This window comes from Schistocerca serialis, chromosome 4 (genome assembly GCF_023864345.2).
Source record: "Schistocerca serialis cubense isolate TAMUIC-IGC-003099 chromosome 4, iqSchSeri2.2, whole genome shotgun sequence".
Classification (NCBI taxonomy): Eukaryota; Metazoa; Arthropoda; class Insecta; order Orthoptera; family Acrididae; genus Schistocerca; species Schistocerca serialis.
In genome coordinates this window covers 437,230,404-437,253,686 of record NC_064641.1, presented here as the reverse complement: position 1 = coordinate 437,253,686, position 23,283 = coordinate 437,230,404, and the positions used below count along the sequence as shown (strand labels likewise).

Here is a 23,283-nt window from a genome sequence, read left to right as displayed (position 1 = left end):
GCGTCTCGAGATAAGTCTTCGTGGGTTATCGGGGCTCAGTTCGAATCGAGACTCATCTCTGTAGACAATTTTACTCCATTCAATGAGATTCCATGCCGAAGACGTGTCTGGTCACGCTCCGGACAACAGTGGGATGCCAACCTGACTGTCACTCGCATACTGCTCGACAACCATCACTGATGGTCTGGGTGCTGTTTCTTGACATCGCAGGACCGCTTTGACTGTCATCCACGGCACCTTTGCCTCACAGAGGTACCTCGCCGAGCCGATACTCTACGCGTTTTGTTGCCCTCCGTGTCAAGCGATCCTAGGCTTACATTTCAGGAAGATAATGCCCGCTCGCACATGGCGACAGTTTTACTGCTTTTCTTCGTGCTTACCGGCCGTTGTAGCCGAGCGGTTCTAGGCGCGTCAGTCTGGAATCGCGCGACCGCTACGGTCGCAGGTTCGAATCCTGCCTCGGGCATGGATGTGTGTGATGTCCTTAGGTTGGTTAGGTTTAAGTAGTTCTAAGTTCTAGGTGACTGCTCGCCTCAGATGTTAAGTCACATAGTGCTGAGAACCATTTGAACCATTTTTTCTTCGTGCTTGCCAAACCCTATCTTGGCCAGCAAAGACACCGGATCTCTCCCCAATTTTAGCATTATGGCCAGGGCCCTCCATCCAGCTCGGCGTTTTGACGATCTAAAGCACCTGTTGGACAGAATTTGGTACAATATCCCTCAGGAGGAAATCCAGAAACTCTATTAATCAATGCCAAGACCAATGACTGCTTCCATAAGGGCCAGAAGCAGAACGACCCTTTGTTGACTTGCTCAATTTGTGAAGTCCTTCCTCTTGAATAAACCGCCCAATTTTTCTGAAACTGTAAACATTTGTTTGCCTGTACAGGCACATCACATCTACCGATTTTCGTCCCAGTCGGGTAATGTCGTAGTGGTGCATCGCTTTCTTTGTATTAGAGTGTACTTTAAAAAAAAAATTTACACACTCCTTTAAGTGTCTTGGTCGCAAAAGGTATATCACATTACAACTGATTATTAGTTTCGGTTGCTAGACTACCACCTTCTCATCGCTCATGGTAAAGACACTGTGTCTACATACATTTTGTATAGAACGCAATTGTCCGATATTATACTCGGTACACGCTCATGAAAGAGCATGTTTCAGTACACTGTTGCTTATATCAGCGAAGTTACGGAGTTGGCATAATAAACAGTGTATTTGGAGAAATCACGGGAAAACTCTCTCAACTCTTAACGCTGCTATACATTGTTACTACTGCCGAGGCGTCAACCGGTTATATAGTAGTGTTGTTTGAAATTTGATGTAGATAGCGAACTTTCCAGAATCATAGCAGCCAGCATTTGAAGCGATCACATGGATAATCTTGTGGGGAAGGCAAATCAAAGACTATCTTTTTTTTTGGCAGAAAACATAGCACAGGTGAAAGACCTACTAAGGATACTGCCTACACTACACATGTCCGCCTTCTACTAGAGTACTGCTGTACGGTATGAGACCCTCACCGGGCAGGATTGACGGAGGGCACCGAAATCCTGCAAAGACAGCTCGTTTTGTTTTATCACAAAATAGAAGGGAGAATGTCACATATGATACGCGAATTGAAGGGTCAATCGTTAAAACAAAGGCGTCTTTTATTGCGGCGAGATCTTTTTACCAAATTTCAATCTTCAACGTTCCTCTTCGAGAGCGAAAATATGTTTGTTGTCACCCACCTATGTAGGTGGAAAAGGTCATTGTAACAAGGTAAGAGAAATCAGAGCTCGCACGGAAAGATTTAACTGTTCGTTTTCCCTGCGCGCTTTAGAGAGTAGTGTGAGAGTGACTGGATGAACCCTCTGCCAGGCACTTAAGTATGAATTGCAGAGTAATCATCTAGACCTTCACGAATCATGATTTTCTTAACAGCATTAGGAATTTCCTACCGATAAGTAAAAATGTCTGCGACGATCAAGTTCGTCAGTCACGCCTTCTACATCTACATCTACATCTACATGATTACTCTGCAATTCACATTTAAGTGCTTGGCAGAGGGTTCATCGAACCGCAATCATACTATCTCCCTACCATTCCACTCCTGAACAGCGCGCGGGAAAACCGAACACCTAAACCTTTCTGTTCGAGCTCTGATTTCTCTTATTTTATTTTGATGATCATTCCTACCTATGTAGGTTGGGCTCAACAAAATATTTTCGCATTCGGAAGAGAAAGTAAATATATCTCGCCGCGACGAAAAACGTCTTTGCTTTAATGACTTCCATCCCAACTCGCGTATCATATCTGCCACACTCTCTCCCCTATTACGTGATAATACAAAACGAGCTGCCCTTTCTTGCACCCTTTCGATGTCCTCCGTCAATCCCACCTGGTAAGGATCCCACACCGCGCAACAATATTCTAACAGAGGACGAACGAGTGTAGTGTAAGCTGTCTCTTTAGTGGACTTGTTGCATCTTCTAAGTGTCCTGCCAATGAAACGCAACCTTTGGCTCGCCTTCCCCACAATATTATCTATGTGGTCTTTCCATCAATAAATTCATTCTCGCTCGGTTCCTCGTGACGGAGGGTCACATCAGTCACACCGCACAGATCCTCTCTGCGATGAGGACTCTCAGCGCAGAGGAAGACATTAGTCTGGCCATTAGGACTTCCGGAAAGTAGCGTCCCGCGGCAGATGCCACGTACGGCGTGGGCTGCCGAATTTGTCGCCCACGGAGCGGCGGCGGCGGCAGCGGGCCGCCATTACCCTATTGTCGGGGATGCTCGACCACTTAGGACGGCCCGCCCCGCGCTGCTCGAGCAAGTCTCCGCTAACGACGCAGATCCGCCGCGGAACGCCCGTCCCGGCCGGTGGTGCCGCACAGATTCGACCACGGGGAAGTCTTGTGGTGGTCCTGCTAGCCCGACCGCCACTTCCTCTCACAAGTGGAACTGAAAAAAGAGTCCGTTCTATAAGAGTCGAACGACATCAAAGGGAGGCTGCACTCGAAGAAGGAGTCTGACGGAGTTGTTGCACATCCTCCATTTTATGCACTCTGTACTCTGAGTAATCTGTACAGCAAACCAAAGAAGTATTCAGAAAGGGTATTATAAAGTCCAGCGAAGAAGATTTGGCGACAGGAGGAGATGCCAGACGAGTGGAGAACTAGTGTACTGATCCCAATATTTAAGGGGAACGGTGATATGCAGCACTGCAGTAATTATAGAGGAATTAAACGGATGGCACTCACAATGAAAATTTGGGAAAGAGTTATGGAAGCTAGATTACGCAAGGAGACTGTGGTGTGTGAAGAACAGTTTAGGTTCATGCCTGGAAGAGGAACGACTGATGCAATACATGCTTTAAGGCGGAATAGTGGAGTGACACGGGGAGCTACAAGCCGATCTACATATGGCTTTCATTGATTTGGAGAAAGCGTATGACAGAGTCCCAAGGGACGAAATATGGAGAAGCATGAGGGAGCAGTGCGTGCCAGAGAAGTATGTGAGGTTAGTGAAGGTAATGTACAGAGGAGCAATGACACAGGTGAGAAGAAGTGTGGGCATGACAAAGGAGTTTCCAGTAAAAGTAGGGTTACATCAAGGGTCTGCGCTTACTCCCTACCTTTTTGACCTGATTATGGATGTACTGGTGAAAGATGTGAAGAATGAAGCGCCGTGGAATATGATGTCTGCGGACGATGTGGTTCTTTGTGAGCAGAGCATCGACAGACTTGAGGAAAAGCTGGAGGATTAGAGGAAGGCACTAGAAGAAAGAGGGATGAAAATTAGCAGGACAAATTTAGAATATTTAGCACTGAAGGATGTGCAGATGAGGTCCTGCAAGATCCAGGATGATGAGCTGAAATCGGTCTGCAAATTTAAATACCTGGGGTCGTGCATACAGAGGGACGGAGGACTGGAAAGCGAGATACAACACCGAATAAATTGCGGTTGGAACAACTGGAGGAAAATGTGTTGTGTGACAAGAAGGTGAGCATTGGGTTGAAAGGGAAAGTGTACAAGTCGGTGGTAAGACATAGCTATGATATACGTGGCAGAGACATGGCCAATCACAGTAGCCCAGGAAAAGAAGATAGAAATGGCGGAAATGAGGATGCTGAGGTGGATGTGTGGGGTAACAAGGAAGGACAGGAATAGAAATGAATTTGTTTGAGGAGCTGTGAAAGTGGGACCCATGGGGAAAAAAATACAAGAGAGCAGACTAAAGTGGTACTGACACAGAGAAAAGGGGAAGAGTATATCGGAAACAGAGTTGAAGATATAAAGTCCAGCGAGAACAAATAAAAACTTCAAATAATGACGTGCTTAGCGCTGGGCCAAGTTGCTGATACCATTTTTCTGCGCGATATTTCGACAACTGAGCCAGTCGTCTTCTTCAGGTGCTCCAGCGCGCCTGTGCCTGCTGCACAGAGAGGGACGCAGCGAATTCTCTGTCCTGTGCCTGCTCGGGATGGGTGGATGAGTGAAGTGGGGTAGGGAATGTCTGCTTTCAGTTCCAAACGAGTTTATGATGAGCTGGGCCTTTAAGTAGACTTACATGTCACGAGCCAGCTGAAGAAGCTCTCGAGCGTGCAGAAACAGATCCCCTTGACTGTAATAAAAGGAACTGAGAAGAAGAAGTAATTAGCTACACGATAATTGGTAATAGTGAATATAGTCTTCAGTTATCATGCAGCGTTAAAGAATCGACTATACTGAGTCCTGGGACGTGTATGTAACAATAAAAAATATGTTGCATGATAGTGCTATTTAACAATGGTACGGACAGCGCACTACCAAATTATGCAATTCTTGGATGCTTCCAATTAAGACTTGTCGTGGGCTTCTCCCACTATCTCCCAATCTCTGTAGAGGCTCTCCCGTGATATTGTGAGACTAGGACGCCGTAGAGAAAGGATACAGCATGAAGTTTAGCTGAAGTTGCTAAAAATTGTTTTACGCTGAGTCGAGTACCTGCTGCAGTTCTTAAATGTGAAAAGATAAAGAAGAGTGCCAGACAGGGATCCGAAATGAAATCCTTGCATCTTGAGAGCTGTGTACTACTTAACATATTGAAGAAAAGAAGAGGAGCTCATGCCATTCTGAAGCTTTGAGTCGGTCGGGGAAGCATGTTCAGTTGGTGCCAATGCTGCCACCATTTGCACGAAATGCAGCGATTTGGGTCCGAGTTCCGCGCTGGCTCACATTTTCAACTAGTATCAGGCAATCATAACAGCAATTACTCTCCTTACAGTGAAGGACGTAATACAGCGGCAGGACTATATCTACACCAAGATGACTTGTCAGTGATTCCCTAGAGACGGCAGTTGGCAAGACAATGTGTTCTCACAGAACGCAACGTGACATAACGTTACTTCACTTAGCTCAATACCCAACGGTGTAATTGAGGTCATGAGGTACTATCCACGACACTAAAGAGGGAAAATAATATTAAAATTAAAGAACTAGCAATGAGAAAGTTATTTAATGGTGAAAGTAAAATTCACTATCGGTCTTCTTGACAAAGTGCTCAGAAGTGAAAAAATACATAAAGTGTCTTCCAAACTTTTGAAAACACAGAAATTAATTTGCTAGACAAAATATGTGCTTACAAACACACGCACAATGTGTGCTTTTTCTTTGTCCAAGTATCGTCAAACCTACAGTTTTCGCTTTGAGATATCTCTTTTGTGGAATGAGATTGATAGGAAGGAGTCCTCTAGGTATCTTAGTAATGTGTCACGAAAATAAAGCATGCAGTTGAAGACTGGGAAGGCAGACACAAAGGCATGAAGTCTAAATTACTAAAAGGCTAACCCGGGGCTCTGTCCCAGTTGCAGGCTGCCTAACTAACGGCTTCCAGGGAAAGAAACATCTGATTTTCATCATTTCGTATAATTAATGACGGAGTTTAAAAATTTTCTCGCAATCTGCTCATTAAGAGGTATAACCTAATGTTAAAGACAAAATTTAACAGTTGGAAACAGTGTCTTGAGGCAGCATAATACACGTTGCAAAAATTACCAAGACTATATTCAACCAGTGTTTCATAATGAGAGCACTTAGCGGCTTCCAACAAACTTTAAGCATAGTTTCAAACCTTTTCTATTCTTTCCATTTATTTCATGTTTAACGTCAAATATTTAACGCATTAACTCACTGGTAAATTAATCAGATGTTTGAAGGTGTTCTATACATGGGAGTTCGATCCTTTCAAGAGTCGGGAAAGGTGGGTGGGGGGTGTGGTGTCACCGCCAGACACCACACTTGCTAGGTGGTAGCCTTTAAATCGGCCGCGGTCCGTTAGTATACGTCGGACCCGCGTGTCGCCACTATCAGTGATTGCAGATCGAGCGCCGCCACACGACAGGTCTGGTCTAGAGAGACTCCCTAGCACTCGCCCCAGTTGTACAGCAGACTTTGCTAGCGGTGGTTCACTGTCTACAGACGCTCTCAATTGCAGAGACGACAGTTTAGCATAGCCTTCAGCTACGTCATTTGCTACGACCTAGCAAGGCGTCATATTCAGTTACTATAATTACTTCAAGAATGTATTCTGAACAGATAATATTGTGACTCATGTACGGTCAAGAGCGACGTTCATCATTAATTTAAAGTTAAGTATCAAACTAATTACGTCCGCTTTCTGAATTCTCATTCCTTGTCATGTTCCAGACCTCACGTCAGTATAGTTTTTCCCTCCTTACGCCAGCCTGCGTGAGCTAAAACGCGTGGATTTCGGCCTCCACTCGTAACACGGTGTTGGCTCTTCTGCTAATACAAAAGGGGGTTACTGGTCCAGTACCATAAACTGAGTTAACACGGTGTGAATAGGTTGCAGTGTGACGATAGGAGACGACGCCTTTTTGTACCCGCTGCCACACATAAATACTCGTCGTTACTTTCTTCCTGAGAACGCCTGACGCTGACGTTTCGTTCCGCTGACGTCCTGTGGGAATGCCGTCGTTTAAAATCAGTGTCCGAGCGAGGTGGCGCAGTGGTTAGCACACTGGACTCTCATTCGGGAGGACGACGGCTCAACCCCGCATCCGGCCATCCTGATTTAGGTTCTCCGTGATTTCCTTAAATCGCTCCTGGCAAATGCCGGGATGGTTCCCTTCAAAGGGCATGGCCGACTTCCTTCCCCACCTTTCCTAATCCCATGCGACCGATGACCTCGCTGTTTGGCCTCCCTCTCCCCCCCCCCCCCCCCCCCCCACCCAACCGAAAATCACTGTGGAATGTTTTCACATTCCGTTCTGTATCCGTCAAGTGTGAATCGACCTTTAAACTTTCTTGACCGTAATAGCGGATGTTGCTTGTAATGACCGGCTTCATGTAGATAGGTGCTCCCTCCTCCTTTTCACCTGAAATGGGACGCACCTGGGGTGGCCGCCGGCTCGAGCGCGCGGAGAGACGACATGCACCTGATTGCCGACTAACCTTTTATTTATGGAAATACAGCGTCGGACGGAGCAGCTCCCAGGCCGTTTCCCCCACTCGCCCTCCCTTATCGACCGCTCCCATCCGGCGCGGGCCCGACTTGCCGCGTGTGCTGCACAGGTGTGCAGCCGGCTAGCGGCGATCTGTGCCGGCGATTACACACGACGGCGCTCCTAAACATCACGTGTCACGTGCCCCTCAAGCCCGCGGCCAGGAGAAAAAAAAAAAAAAAAAAGAAAACCATCGCCGGCTCCCCCTGGGGTGAAGGAACTCCACCAGCAGTCAACTCCTCACTGGGCTGCTCCGCGAGGGGTCAGGCGGCCGCTGCTGGTAGTGGTCGATGTCCCTGTCCACAAACGCTCCTCCTTACACGCCACCAAATCACTCTCTCGAATCTCTGGACATCTCAGTGGTATCCTCCAGAGATCGCGCTGCTACACCAAAGTCGGCGGGATGTATCGATACCTCAGACGTTAGCGATGTCCTGCTGTAATCCGTAACGACGAATCGCTGTCGCTCCTGAGGAGCACAGCTCCCTTCGACCACTACAGCGTCCTCGTACTGAGGTCAACATAGAGCCGAGCGTAGATGTGCTCTGCCCAGTTTGTGACCTCAGCTTCAGTTATCATCAACATCATGTTGCAACGGCGGTAGTGAAGTTTCGGATGAACATGCACTTTAGTTGAAGTTCGATATTGCACTTCAAGAGAACAGTTTGTCATTTTATGCATCAAGTGATGATTTCATATTCAATGACAGTTGCAAATGTTTATGCTCTCCTCTGGCAAAGAACAGTCTTAGCACTCCGTCTTGAGGCCACACGTGCTCCATCGGGACCATCCGACCGCCGTGTCATCCTCAGTTGAGGATGCGGATAGGAGGGGCTTGTGGTCAGCACACCGCTCACCCGGTCGTTATGATGGTATTCTTGACCGAAGCCGCTATTAATCGGTCGAGTAGCTCCTCAATTGGCATCACGAGGCTGAGTGCACCTCAAAAAATGGCAACAGCGCATGGCGGCCCGGATGGTCACCCATCCAAGTGCCGACCACGCCCGACAGCGCGCTTAACTTCGGTGATCTCACGGGAACCGGTGTAGCCACTGCGGCAAGACCGTTGCCAAAGAACAGTCTTAAGTTATCTAAATCTTTTTATTCACCTAACCTATAAAATGAACTAATATTCCATCTATTGTAGTTAAAAATGAACGATCTCCCAGAGCACTCAAAGCACGCACAATTGTGGCTGACCTATTGTGCTTTCGTCTGGTCACAGCATTCTCTTCATGGGAACCACAACAGAAACGTCTAGACCAGCCACCTTTCCCCATCGCCACACTCGACGTGTTTCGACGTGGTTCGCTTCTTGGTTTGGTACACGGCTAGAAATGAGCTGGAGCATCACACAGAACCTTCTCCTGATTGCGATATGCCACTGCAGAGCTCTCCGATGGCTGTTGTCGGTCGTATATGGCTTGCAGATCACACAGTTTGTTAATGAAATGGGCGCGTCTAAAACTGCTATGACAGTCCAATTAATACGCTCATCATCAACGCTCTTCACGAAAGAAGGTTTCAAAATAGATTCAAACAATTACAGAGCGATGCCGTTGCCGGATGTAATGTATAAGGTTCTTTCAAAAGTACTTTTAAACAGAACAGAGCCGAAATTGAAGTCACAACTTTAAGAGTACCAGGGAGGGTTCAGAAAGGGTAGATCATACTCTGAACATTAAAGCTCAAAAACTTTACGGCATAACAAAAATTAAGAACAAAGACATGCATAATGTCCTTCATTGATTCCAAGAAGAGTCAGATTATACGTATAAAATCCCTAAATCAGTAATAGAAGAGCTGGGTTTGGATAAGAAAACAACTAACATAACAAAAACCACTATTATAAATACATATTCAAAAGTTAATTTCATGGATAAAGTATCAGACCTATTTGAACCAAAAGCAAGAGTAAGACAAGGGAGGGGCTTTCCCTGATACTGTTTAATTGTGCACTTGAGAAAGAAATCAGATAATTGAACAAAAAGATAATGAGCGCTGGGTTGCAAAAAGAAAAATCTCAAAATCAACTGCACTGAAGATGATCTGGTCCAGTGTACTGATACAATGGAGGGTAAAAAAAAAGAAAAAAAATCACTGGATCAGAGAAACAAACTGCTAAATTAGGTCTGAACATTTCCTTTGAAAAAGAAGTGAAATCATGACAAACAACAAACACTCAAATAAATACCTAGAAGTCCAAGAACAGAAAACAGATATAGTAAAAGAATTTAAATATTTGAGGAAATGGATTATTTGGAAGGCAACAGAATCTTGGAAAAACAAACTTGAATTTGCCTTCCAGTTCACAAAAGAAACATACAAAAAGAAATCTCGTTCATGGGGATCTAAAACTAAGCATTACAAAACATTGATCAAACTAGGAACACTACATGCATCAGAAACCCTGCCTATGAACCACATTGACCAGATAGAAGAATTATAACTAAAAGAAAGAAGAATTTTAATAAACTACCGCAGGAACAAAATTTCAGAACAATAAAATGCTCTACATCAAGAATGAAACTCTCGACAAAAAAACTGAGAAACTTTCAGCTTATATGCGGAAAAGGAGACTAATTTTTTATGAAGATCTCAAAATAAATTGTAACAGAAAAAATAAAAGAATTTCTGATTTGTTCCATAACCGCGTGACGAAATCTAGTTATTTTACTGAAATTGGAAAAGATCTAAGAGAATTAAAAATTACAGAAAAGTCATTGCTCGATAGAACAGCTCACAGAAGTACTATAAACGAAAAATTGATGGTCCAAGTCGAGACCCACCATCCGGAAGAGCAGAGAAGAAGGTCAGAGAGAATGGAGAGCTACTGGGCACAAAGGAAGGAACAACACGCAAAGAAATGACTGATTCATTGCACGCCAAAGAGAGTGGAACGAAACGAGAAGAAAGAAAACGCACATTTCCTTCCTTGTGGCTATACTGGAAGCTTCATTACCCATGATCGTCTTCTGCTTCTTTTTCTTCATATTCTTTGCCTTTTCCCGTTCTCTCGGCGGGGTCGGTATTGTTATATGGGTTGAGGCAATGTTAATGATAATCAGACGCTTTACTGTCAACGGAAACTGATCCATAGTTTGTTAAGTTTGATAAAGAGTCTGATTATACACTTTCACCCATTATAAAATGTTGGCCGAATACAAACATGTGTCCGTACATCACACAAACACAACCATTGTGAAGGATGTATCGAAACTGCAATTACAAATGATAACATGTATATAGAGCATTTTAGTGTTGAATGATCTTCAATTAAAAGCGTATGGAATAGCTGATGTCATAGGCAGATCAGAAGATAGGAATTAATTGCTCAAGTTTGGTACCGCATTTGTTGAATGCTGGTCAAATGCAAATGAGGAGACAAATTTCTCAGTACTGATACTCATTTAGTGCGCTGATTCGCTATCATGGGTGAGACACAGGTCCAGTACCCTACGCCAGAAACAAATGCAGCTAACATGGCAGTAGGTTGAAGCTAATGATTCCACCAGAAGGGAGGCGAAGTTGATTTCATCTGCCAGGATAGTTATGGCTTGGATTTTCGAGTGTACAAAAGGGATTCTTGCTGTTGATTACCTTGGAATGGTAAAAAAAAAGGTGATTAATTCAAGTATTATGGACCAACAAAGTGAAAAATAGCGTAACAAGGAACATAAATTAGAAAAGCAAATAAAATCTGCAATTGCAGTAAAGGGGAAACTGTCGGTGTTTGAGTAAGAGTTGTTCTAGCCTTCAGCGTTATCACCGGATTTATTACATTATGAGTTCAACCTATTCTAAGAAGATTTGTGCCTGGAAAATACACTACTGGCCATTAAAATTGCTACACCAAGAAGAAATGCAGATGATAAACGGGTATTCATTGGACAAATATATTATACTAGAACTGACATGTGATTACATTTTCACGCAGTTTGGGTACATAGAGCCTGAGAAATCAGTACCCAGACCAACCACCTCTGGCCGTAATAACGGCCTTGATGCGCCTGGCCATTGAGTCAAACAGAGCTTGGATGGCGTGTACAGGTACAGCTGCCCATGCAGCTTCAACACGATACCACAGTTCATCAAGAGTTGTGACTGGCGTATTGTGACGAGCCAGTTGCTCGGCTACCATTGACCAGACGTTTTCAATTGGTGGGAGATCTGGAGAATGTGCTGGCCAGGGCAGCAGTCGAACATTTTCTGTATCCAGAAAGGCCAGTACAGGACCTGCAACATGCAGTCGTGCATTATCCTGCTGAAATGTAGGGTTTCGCAGGGATCCAATGAAGGGTAGAGCCATGGGTCGTAACACATCTGAAATGTAACGTCCACTGTTCAAAGTGCCGTCAATGCGAACAAGAGGTGACCGAGACGTGTAACCAATGGCACCCCATACCATCACGCCGGGTGATATGCCAGTATGGCGATGAGGAATACACGCTTCCAATGTGCGTTCACCGCGATGTCGCCAAACACGGATGCGACCATCATGATGCTGTAAACAGAACTTGGATTCATCCGAAATAATTACGTTTTGCCATTCGTGCACCCAGGTTCGTCGTTGAGTACACCATCGCAGGCGCTCCTGTCTGTGATACAGCGTCAAGGGTAACCGCAGCCATGGTCTCCGAGCTGATAGTCCATGCTGCTACAAACGTCTTTGAACTGTTCGTGCAGATGGTTGTTGTCTTGCAAACGCCCCCATCTGTTGACTCAGGGATCGAGACGTGGCTGCACGATCCGTTACAGCCATGAGGATAAGATGCCTGTCATCTCGACTGCTAGTGATACGAGGCCGTTGGGATCCAGCACTGCGTTCCGTATTACCCTCCTGAACCCACCGATTCCATATTCTGCTAACAGTCATTGGATCTCGTCCAACGCGGGCAGCAATGTCGCGATACGATAAACCGCAATCGCGATAGGCTACAATCCGACCTTTATCAAAGTCGGAAACGTGATGGTACGCATTTCTCCTCCTTACACGAGGCATCACAACAACGTTTCACCAGGCATGACCGGTCAACTGCTGTTTGTGTACGAGAAATGGGTTGAAAACTTTCCTCATGTCAGCACGTTGTAGATGTCGCCACCGGCGCCAACCTTGTGTGAATGCTCTGAAAAGCTAATCATTTGCATATCACAGCATCTTCTTCCTGTCGGTAAAATTTCGTGTCTGTAGCACGTCATCTTCGTGGTGTAGCAATTTTAATGGCCAGTAGTGTATTTTATTATTTGAGTACAAAATCGCAGTTCACATGTGAAACTGGCACAGTGGAAAAAGTGTTGGACGCGTTGCGTTAAACGTCAATGGGAGAACGTTTGGAACAAAGATGCTGTTACTTTAAAAACGACAACTTTCTCTGTCCGACCGAGGAATTGTTGCCTGCAACTCATGTTATTAAACACAGTAATTGCTTTAAAATCTCGCTACACGAAGAACATACAAGTATGCGTTTCACAGCAATAAACCTGTCCCCTACATTGTTACCGCTTTCTCCGAGAATATAGCTATTGAAACTCTAAAGCAACGAAGGCGACATGAAACGAATGTCGATATCTCTCACAGCAATGCTTCAATGAGCACCTATTCCCAGAATGCATCTTGGACGTAACAGCTCTTGCTGAGAAGCAGTCGAGTTGGAAGTTGGCAAGAACATTAAACGTGTAAGCCAACCTTTAACTTCCTTAAAAGGTTCCCACATTTGTTCAGCTTCGGTGGTTTCTTGTTCCATTCCGTTTCCAAATGCTGGTAGAACGACACTACTTCTTTCATTGCTGTTATGACGCTCGCAAGTACAGTACCTGATCATAGCGTGCAAGCCTCTCGTCAAACTAGTAAGCTTGATGAACGCTGGCATAGGTATGCGGGAGTGTGGAACGATGTACCCGTTTCTGGCATCCGAGCTCTGGCTCGATGCCTAATCGGCCTAGAGCCGTTGCTGCTGCCAGAGATGGCAGCTCTGTGTACCAAATTTCTCACGCTGTAAGTCCACAAATAACCTATAGATTTAATCGTGTGTTCTTCCTCCTGTACTGCTGAACTGATGTTTGATTTATCTCAGCGATAGGAACTCTCTACACTTCTCACTATTGCCTACTGCATGTCATCACGTTTTTCGTCTAACATTTCACAAGTACTATCACAGCTATTAAAAATTCGCAAGTACAAATTCTAAGGACTATCTGTACGGGTCTAGGAATCGGTATGGAGCTAGGACAAATTATTTTATACTTTTAGTCCGTTTTTAAAGCGCCTTGTGATAAAAAGAGTTTATTTAAATAATTAATTTCTAATTTTTAGTCTTGCCCGTGTTTAATTTTTGATTCGAGTTCAAACATTTTGTCAAGATTAGAAGAGACAAGTGGTAAATTTTAGTTTTTTTTGTTTGTTTTCACTTGAGTCCCTCGTTATATTGCTTCCTCCTGCGTATCTCTCGTGGAAAGGCTGATTAAAGAGATTAAAGTTCACACTGAGGCTTACCAGCAACCGTTTCTACTGGGAAACATTCGCGACTGGAAGAGGAAGAGGGGGAAATAACAGCGGTGCGCAAACTACCCTCCACCGCACACCAAAGAAGAAAGGAAGTTTATACAGTTCTGGGCTGTGTGGAAAGTTCCAGGTCTCTGAGCCAGCGAGAAGTTGCAAAATTTGTATCGAAGAGACAAACACTAGAAGAAGCCTATTAAATGCGTGTCGAAAAGAAAAGAAAACTGTTACTAAAATCTCTCTAAGAATTGTTGAATAATTTGTTTGCAGACAGTTTCTCCATAAATTACAACGAATCACACTGTACGAGGGTAACTCAAAAATTATCCGCAATGTTGAATTAACTCTTCTTACACAGTTCATACTTACTTCTGTCCTCGTTTATTTTACTGTTACGCTGTTGTGGTCGTGCTATGATAGTCTGATCTTAATTTCTCCCTGCGTCTTCCTTTTGTTTCTGGCAGACCGTGACCGCTCCGTAAGAAGTTTCCAACAAAGAGGAACAACGAGCGGTGATGCTGTTTTTGTGATTGAAAGATCTAACAGGGACCGCACTCCACCAAAGACTTTCGTCTGTAAGTGGGCTGTTTAGGTTTTTATGGTGGTAAAGTCACGTGGCGCTCTGTGTGAAAATCACTGGCTGTGCTGTGTGCTATCTGTGGCTGGTTGGCATTGTTGGAATATTCGCTATTGTAGTGTTGGGCAGTTACATATGAACAGCGCGTAGCGCTGGGCAGTTGGAGGTGAGCCGCCAGCAGTGGTGGATGTGGGGAGAGAGACCGCAGAATTTTGAGAGCGGACGACCTGGACGTGCGTCCGTCAGAAAAGGAAATTTGTAAGACTGGATGTCAAGGTAAATGATATCAAGGTAAATACATTGTTTACTCTCTACCAAAATCTTTCATTTGCTAACTATGCCTACCCAGTAGTTAGTGCCTTCAGTAGTTAGAATCTTTTATTTAGCTGGCAGTATTGGCGCTCGCTGTATTGAAGTAGTTTGAATAACGAAGATTTTTTGTGAGGTAAGTGATTCATGTAAGGTATAACTTATTGTTAGTCAGGGCCATTCTTTTGTAGGGATTATTGAAAGTCAGATTGCGTTGCTCTAAAAATATTTTGTGTCAGTTTAGTGATGATCAGAATAAGTAAAGAGAAAACTGTCTGAGTACGTGGAGTTTTGCCCAGCTGTTTGAAAATCAAATAACGTAGAAGTTTACCAGCACAGTAATTTTTAATTCTCCAAAGGGGGCATTTCACGTCACACTACTGGAACAATGCTTTGCCGTGACCGCGTGTCTACGAATGGTCTGAAAAATTAGAAAAAACAGGTCGCACGAGTGTTACGCATTAGGAAGAAGCCGAACAACCATCCACGGCCACAAATGATGACAGCACCGAGTGTCCACGTGACATGCATAGTTCTGGTTGATAGATGAATAGCTGTTGATGAAGTGGCACATCGTCTGCAATTTAGACATGGTTCTGGCTACGAAATCATCAAGAGCAGACTTTGGTTTCATAAAGTCTGTGCAATATGGGTCTCGAAACAACTCACAGCGGTGCATAAACAAACGCGCTTGGGCATCTGCCAGAAACATTTGGATCCCAAGGGTAACGGATGTGGCGGCTCCTTAGACAGAATCATGACTGGTGACGAAACACGGATCGACCACTACGAGCATGATAAGTAAAATTTCGTTACTTGCTACCCTTCTCGGTAGTGCAATTTTCATGGCCAGCAGCGTATTCGTGCAGCGATTTATCACGGACGGAGGGCGGTGCCGACGAATGCCGAACATTTGCCACGCTTGCCCCTTCGCCAGGTAGCGATCCCTCAGGTAAGGGACGCCCTTCCTCGTACTACTTCTGTCCACTTTCGAACCGCCGTCTCCACATGTTACTCGATACAACCAGTACGTAAGGGACCTTCTTCTTCGACACCTTGTCCAAATACAGAGCTTCTTTTCCGAAATCGAAATATTTATAACTTTTGGGAAACGAAAGCAATACCGACAATTATGTCAGTATGTAATTAGTTCTGCCAAGTACAAATATACATTCCTCTGTCTGTACGGTAGCTTCCTTTCACGCTTACTGATTGCGATAGAAGCAGTCCATCGCCATGGGAGCAACGACGAAGGAACGATGTAAAGAGAATGTGAATGTACGCTTATCATTTCTTTTTAATCACTGCATTTGTGCCTACTTTAATTACTACAGCTGCATGCCGAAAAGACAATAAGGAAAGAAGAAATGGGAATGTGAATGTCTGAAAAGAAGAACGACATACTCCATATTAATTTACTCTCTAAAATGCGATATCTCTTGCGGCAAAACATTAGCTAATAGAGTGTAGCGGGACAATGTTCAAAACATGACGGAAAATACGTTCACTAAATAGATATAAGAACATCTATGACTGACATGTCATCTAAAGTCGACGTACAATTTTAAAATGTAAGAAATAAGGAAATGAAGTAATACAGAGTGCTATGCTTGTAACGTACGTTGTTGTTCTACATTGTTTAGCTCTGGTATTTACAGGGTCACAGAGAAAGCATCCTAGGTTTTGGAGGGAAAAGCCGTAATTGTAATGATCTGCACTACAACAGAAACAAGAAGCACAACTTCAGGAAAAATAATGTAATGTGCGTTCCAGCTCACAATTGACATTGAAGCAGATAGTTCCTCTGACTTAGTATGGGCAGAGGCTACATTCGACAACCGGAATAAATTAATAACTGACTCCTTTTACCGACCCCCGGTCTCAGATGAAACGTTGCTGAACAGCTGAAAAAAAAAACTTGAGTCTCATCATAAATAGGTACCCTGCTCATACAGTTGGCAGTGACTTCAATCTACCTTCCATTTTCACACCCTATTGTAGATAGAAAACAACTTCCGTAATTGTTCTAAACGATTTTTTAAAGTTATCTTGAACAATTAGTTCACGAGGACATTCAAATTGTAAATGGTTACGAAAACACACTTGACCTCTTAGCCACAAATAATCCTGAACTTCACGACGGATACAGTGATTAGTGAACACACAGTCGTAGCGAGGTTCAGTTCCGTAACAAAGAAATTCACCAACACTTAACGCGAAATACATCTATTTATAAAAGCAACTAAAATTTCGGTTGACGTCTTTCTAAGACACAGTCTCTAATCCTTCCAAACTATGTAAGTGAAGACCATACGTGGCTGAAGTTCAAAGAAATAGTATCAACAGCATTCGAAAGATTCATACCAAATAAATTAATAAGAGACGGAACTGCTCCCCCATGGTACACAAAACACGACAGAAAGCTGCTGCAGGAGCACCGAAAAAGGCAAGTATAATTTAGACGAACGCAAAATCTCCAAGATTGGCGAAGTTTTATTGAGGCTCGAAATTTGGTGGCGGAAAATCCAAAGAGATTCTGGTTTTATGTTAAGTACATCAGCTGAAAGGCTCAGTAAGCGATGTGGAGGAGGAAGAGGGGGAGACGAGGGACCCAACCCTTCGGAGCAGATAAAATCGTGGCAAATGTCCGGCGTGGCAAATGTCTGCACACCGGTGCTGACGACGGCGACGGCAGATACACGAGAAGGAATGTTGACCGCGGCTGCGTCCGGGTGAAGAGATGCCGGCAGGGAGCCGGGACGGACCTGTAGCCGCATGCCAGCCGCCAGCCAGCCTCCGGTACAATGGCGGGCGCTGATTGCGCTCAACAGATCCCCCCGCTCCCCGCCCACCAGTCCTGCTCAATTGGCGTTCGTTGTGTCTGCACAAAGGCTGTCGCCCGCTCCCCTCGGCACGCGGGCGGTTTTTCGCAGAGCGCTGTTCGCCCGGCTGCGTCACTTACCGCCAACGAGTGAGGCGAATCGACCGCCACGGCGTTCTGTGACTTTCCACTGCTCCGGTCGCCTTGGTACGTTCACACTTGCACTCAATACTCCAGCTGGCATTCGCGTTGTTCAGATTCCTGACACCGGAGAGAACCCGTCGAACCGAGGTTTGTCTGTCGCTGACGTAATACACAACAGCCGGACGTACACGAAAAAAATGTTTGCTCTTGGAGATGCAAAGTGTAAAATCTTAATCTGTAGCTAGTTTTTTTTCTATATCCACAGCTGTTTGGTATCTTAGTACGATTCAGTTTGGTTCCAGACCCACGCTGTTATTTAGTCCCGTAGCCTCCCGCCCATATCCTTGCACTTGTATTGGTCGGAGGATGGAAAAGTCTAAGTAAATAAGTCCTTAGCCCAAATGCTGGTTTGAACACCACAGTGTTCTCTCTGGTAAGGGAGGTTCTGTTGGAAGAGCTGCATTCTTGCCTTCCTCTGGCCTGAGATCCAGCTCACCCACACAGCTGAAGTGCGTCCTTACAGATTAACAAACGACACATTAAATACGACATTTTTATGTAAAGAAAGTGTGAATGCAAGGAAAAAATCTTTGCAAAGACCACAAATATTTGCGTTTTTAATCATGTTTTTTTGTCCTGTGGCACTAGGTGTTAGAGTATAATATTCATTTCTAATGACGTATTATGATTTTGGACCAGACTCTTTATGTCTCGCTTTCTTTTGCCTTCAATCTCCCCTTCAATCTCCCTGGAACCAACCACCACTTTCCGTTCTCTCTCTCTCTCCTTCTCATTTATTTACCCTCTCTCACACTCTTTCCACTAAATTCATCTAAGCACCACAATTCACTTACAGTTTTTCTCGGCATTTGGTTACCTACCCACAAATGGTCTTAAGTCCTTTTGCTACACCCTTTTCATCTTTCTTTTGAATACAGATTAAGTTTACACGAGCTCTATAGCTTCTTTGCAGGAGTATTCTTTTTTCAACACTTTCTTTCTGTTACTTGTTATTTTCTCGTAATTTAGAAATCACTTAACTTGCCATTCACGTTACTTCCAACGTCATACATAGACAATATACCGTCACGATTTATGTTATTTCCATCATTTAATTACCTAATTTGCCGCCATACCTTGCGACTCCCGGGTTCAATTGCAGATACAAGGGAAGTTTACCTCTTCCCAGTCGCTCCACGGCAGCCAGGAGTGTACTCAGCTTTCTGTCAAAATGAGAAAAGGGGGTCTTTCCCGGACGGTAAAAGGCAGCCAGCACACACCATCCTAGTGCCGCAGCGAATATGAATGCTTCCCTTCACTTGCAAGCAGGCCTATAATCAAGTCACGGGCTTGCGCCACAGGCAGAGACTTTCTTGGTATGGCGCACTGGGCCTAAGTGTACGTGAAACCCCTTTCCTGCCCCTGTGTTCGCTTATGCTTCCACCAGTTCGTTGTGACAAATACCTGAGTGCCTCTTTAACCAAATTAGATGAACGGGTTTATATTCTTTCTTGACTGCCATTATTAATTACATCATATCATAAATAAAATATAGACGTGAGACTTTCACTTTTGATGGTTCGATTGTTCCAGAACAGTTATACAGTTTTTAGGAATTATAATTTTGCTCCATTTTTGGGTACCAAACAATTTTTTCTTTATCTGCCCTCTTTCTTGCGCTGTAGCCACTACCTGCTTGTGATAATGAAAATGTTTTCGCTGTATGCAACACAGGGCAGTAATATGCGCAAGCAAAAGGTCCAGCTATCTACTTTTCAGATAATTCTTCACCCTATTATTAGCTATAATTTTTTCTTTAGCTTGAATCTGGGACTGTAGAAGCCCTTGCCAACAATGGTTTCTTCTGGGGATTCTAGTGTAAAACAGAATGACAAAGAAAAAACAGCTTCTGTACGGGTCACTTTTCGTTAGTGTAAATAGCTCCACCGCTTACTGCTGGTGAGGCTTGGCTTATCAGTCTTCTGACTGGACTAACGCAGCCCAGCCCGCCACGACTTCCTCTCCTGTGACAACCTCTTCATTCAGAGTAGGACTTGCAACTCACGCCCTCATTTCTATTCTTTTTAGCCTCTACAGGTCCCTCTAAGTATACAGAAGTTATTCTCTGAAGTATGTCCTGTCACCAAATTTTTCTAGTTAGTGTCTTCCAAACAGTCCTTTCTCCAGCGCAGCGATTCTGTCGAAAAACTCCTCGTTGTATACTTTGTGAGCTCACTAAATTTTATGTAACAGCACGAGTCAGACGCTTTCGAATCGCTTCCCTTCCGGTTTTCACACAGCCCATGATGCCGAAAGTAAAAGCTGAAACGGTCTCATACCGTTGTCACTGACGTTACTGGATTATTCTAGTAAATTACGGTTATTATTTTCACGCGATTCAGGCCACAATGACGTGTCCGTTCTGCACTCCGGCTGGTGGGCAACAGGCTCTTCATTAAGCGGGGGCCAGGCGACACGCACCGGAATTTCTCCTAAGCGAGGCACGGCACTTTCTCTCGTTCCTTCCAGCAGAACGTCACAGAGTGTCCGCGTGTCAGGCACGTGCGTCCTGCTGGCAGGGACCTTCCTATTATTTGTTGTTGTTGTTGTTGTTGTTGTTGTGGTCTTCAGTCCTGAGACTGGTTTGATGCAGCTCTCCATGTTACTCTATCCTGTGCAAGCTTCTTCAACGCCCAGTACCTACTGCAACCTGAATCTGTTTAGTGTATTGATCTCTTGGTCTCCCTCTACGATTTTTACTCTCCACGTTTCCCTCCAATACTAAATTGGTGAACCCTTGATGCCTCAGAACATGTCCTACCAACTGATCCCTTCTTCTAGTCAAGCTGTGCCACAAACTCCTCTTCTCCCCAATACTATTCAATACCTACTCATTAGTTATATGATCTACCCATCTAATCTTCAGCATTCTTCTGTAGCACCACATTTCGAAAGCATCTATTCTCTTCTTGTCCAAACTAGTTATCATCCATGTTTCACTTCCATACATGGCTACACTCCATACAAATACTTTCAGAAACGACTTCCTGACACTTAAATCTATACTCGATGTTAACAAATTTCTCTTCTTCAAAACCGCTTTCCTTGCTATTACCAGTCTACATTTTGTATCCTCTCTACTTCGACCATCATCAGTTATTTTTCTCCCCAAATAGCAAAACTCCATTACTACTTTAAGTGTCTCATTTCCTAATCTAATTACCTCAGCATCATCCGACTTAATTCGACTACATTCCATTATCCTCGTTTTGCTTTTGTTGATGTTCATCTTATATCCTCCTTTCCAGACACTATCCATTCCGTTCAACTGCTCTTCCCAGTCCTTTACTGTCTCTGACAGAATTACAATGTCATCGGCGAACCTCAAAGTTTTTATTTCTTCTCCATGGATTTTAATACCTACTCCGAATTTTTCTTTTGTTTCCTTCACTGCTTGCTCAATATACAGATTGAATAACATCGGGGAGAGGCTACAACCCTGTCTCACTCCCTTCCCAACTACTCCTTCCCTTTCACGTTCCTCGACTCTTATAACTGCCATCTGGTTTCTGTACAAATTATAAATAGCCTTTCGCTCCCTGTATTTTACCCCTGCCACCTTCAGAATTTGAAAGAGAGTATTCCAGTCAACATTGTCAAAAGCTTTCTCTTAGTCTAGAAATGCTAGAGACGTAGGTTTGCCTTTCCTTAATCTAGCTTCTAAGATAAGTCGTAGGGTCAGTATTGCCTCACGTGTTCCAATATTCCTCCGGAATCCCAACTGATCTTCCCCGAGGTCGGCTTCTACCAGTTTTTCCATTCGTCTGTAAAGAATTATTTAAACTGAAGAAAGAAAGATAACGGAGGGAATTATTGATGTCAGTTGCATCGGGACTTCATGCAGAATCAACGGCAACGAGTGAAAAAGTGTGTAGGACCGGGATTCGAACCCAGAATATCCTGCTTACAAGGCAGTTGCAGTAATCACTGCGCCCTACGGACAGAGTGTTTATTGCAACTGCGCCGAGTATCTGTGCATGCCTTCCGGCCTACCCACCTTCCCCCCTAGCGCTACCTATCCGCAGCCGCTACTTGGAGATTCTAGAAGGAGGTCGAACGTAATTTTGCTTCCACACTGAAGGTGGTGAATTCATTGCCCATCGATGGGTATCAGTTCTATGAATGCATGGTATCTGCCCTTTCGGACATGTCCAAAAAAACAGACACCACGCAATCACAGAAAGGGCCTTCCTCTTGAAGAATTTTCACGTGATGTCATCCGCGGTTGTATTCATTATCGACAATGTAGCCAGCTTTCCCGCCTCCACCACCAACGAAAGTCTTAGGCGAATGTGCAGTTGTACAGGTGGCTCTCAGTATAAAGTAAGGAATGAACCGGTGAATGTTAACGTATAGTTGTGATACCCAAATTTAGTTCTTGTATGCTGTTCTCATGTTATGTCTACGATGTACTTATAGACATGCACAGATATTCATTTCTCTATTTGCAGATTTTGCAATTCTTACAGTGCATACAGAATAACATTTTATCGCTAATTTAGATATATAGGCATTAATATGGACAGAATTGGGATTGTTCCAGATGTGTACCATCGGCGATTTATCAGTTTTCATTGCATTATCAGAAGGGTTTCTGTAGCATACTACCGTTGTGTATCCTGTGTTAGATTTTCGTCTTCTTTATTCGCGTCAGTATATAGTGGACGTAACATTCGTTTAATATCGGAATCCGTCCTTTGTTGAATGTTTGTAACTTCGTATATGGGTACGACTCAAACTAATGTATACACTGAATCGTCAAAACAAACAATAGTATACCGTTTCTACTATTGAGATGACTGTACTGACACGTCCCGAAAGCCAATAAATTTAGAAGGACGGAAAGAAGGCTATACTAGGAATAAATACCAATACACTCCTAGAAACATACTGGGCAGTGGAAACAGAAGCCTTAAAAGTTGTCCTCATAGTAAATGAAAACAAAATATATGGTAATGTCACAATGTGAGGCCAGAAGAACCCCTAAAAACTTAAACATCAATGGGAAATGCTTCAAAGGAGTGTCCTCTTTCAAGTACTTGGGAGCACTAATAAAAAATGATAACAGTATTGGAAAGGCTATAAGGGAAAGAATACAAGCAGGAAACAGAGCTCACTTTGTAAATATGCAACTTTTCAAAAATAGCCTTGTTACAAGAAAAACAAAACTGCTAATATATAATTCCCTAGTCCGCCCAGTTATCACATACGGGTCAGAGGTATGGACGTTGACAGAACACGATAAAAATGCACTAAGAACCATTGAGCAGAAAATACTAGGCAAAATCAATGGGCCAATAAGGGAGGAAGAAAGCTGGAGAATACAGTGCAATGCCGAGTTATAAAGAGTTAATACAAGGCAGGGACACAGTAA

General features: G+C 44.0%; 1 protein-coding gene and 1 pseudogene across 1 annotated transcript in view; both read right to left on the bottom strand.

Moving 5' to 3' along the window:
- The window catches only part of LOC126475047 (patched domain-containing protein 3), a 402,341-nt gene that overhangs the window by 175,576 nt on the left and 203,482 nt on the right, over positions 1–23,283 (bottom strand). The window lies entirely within an intron of this gene.
- Positions 8,451–8,570, bottom strand: LOC126475776 (5S ribosomal RNA; annotated as a pseudogene).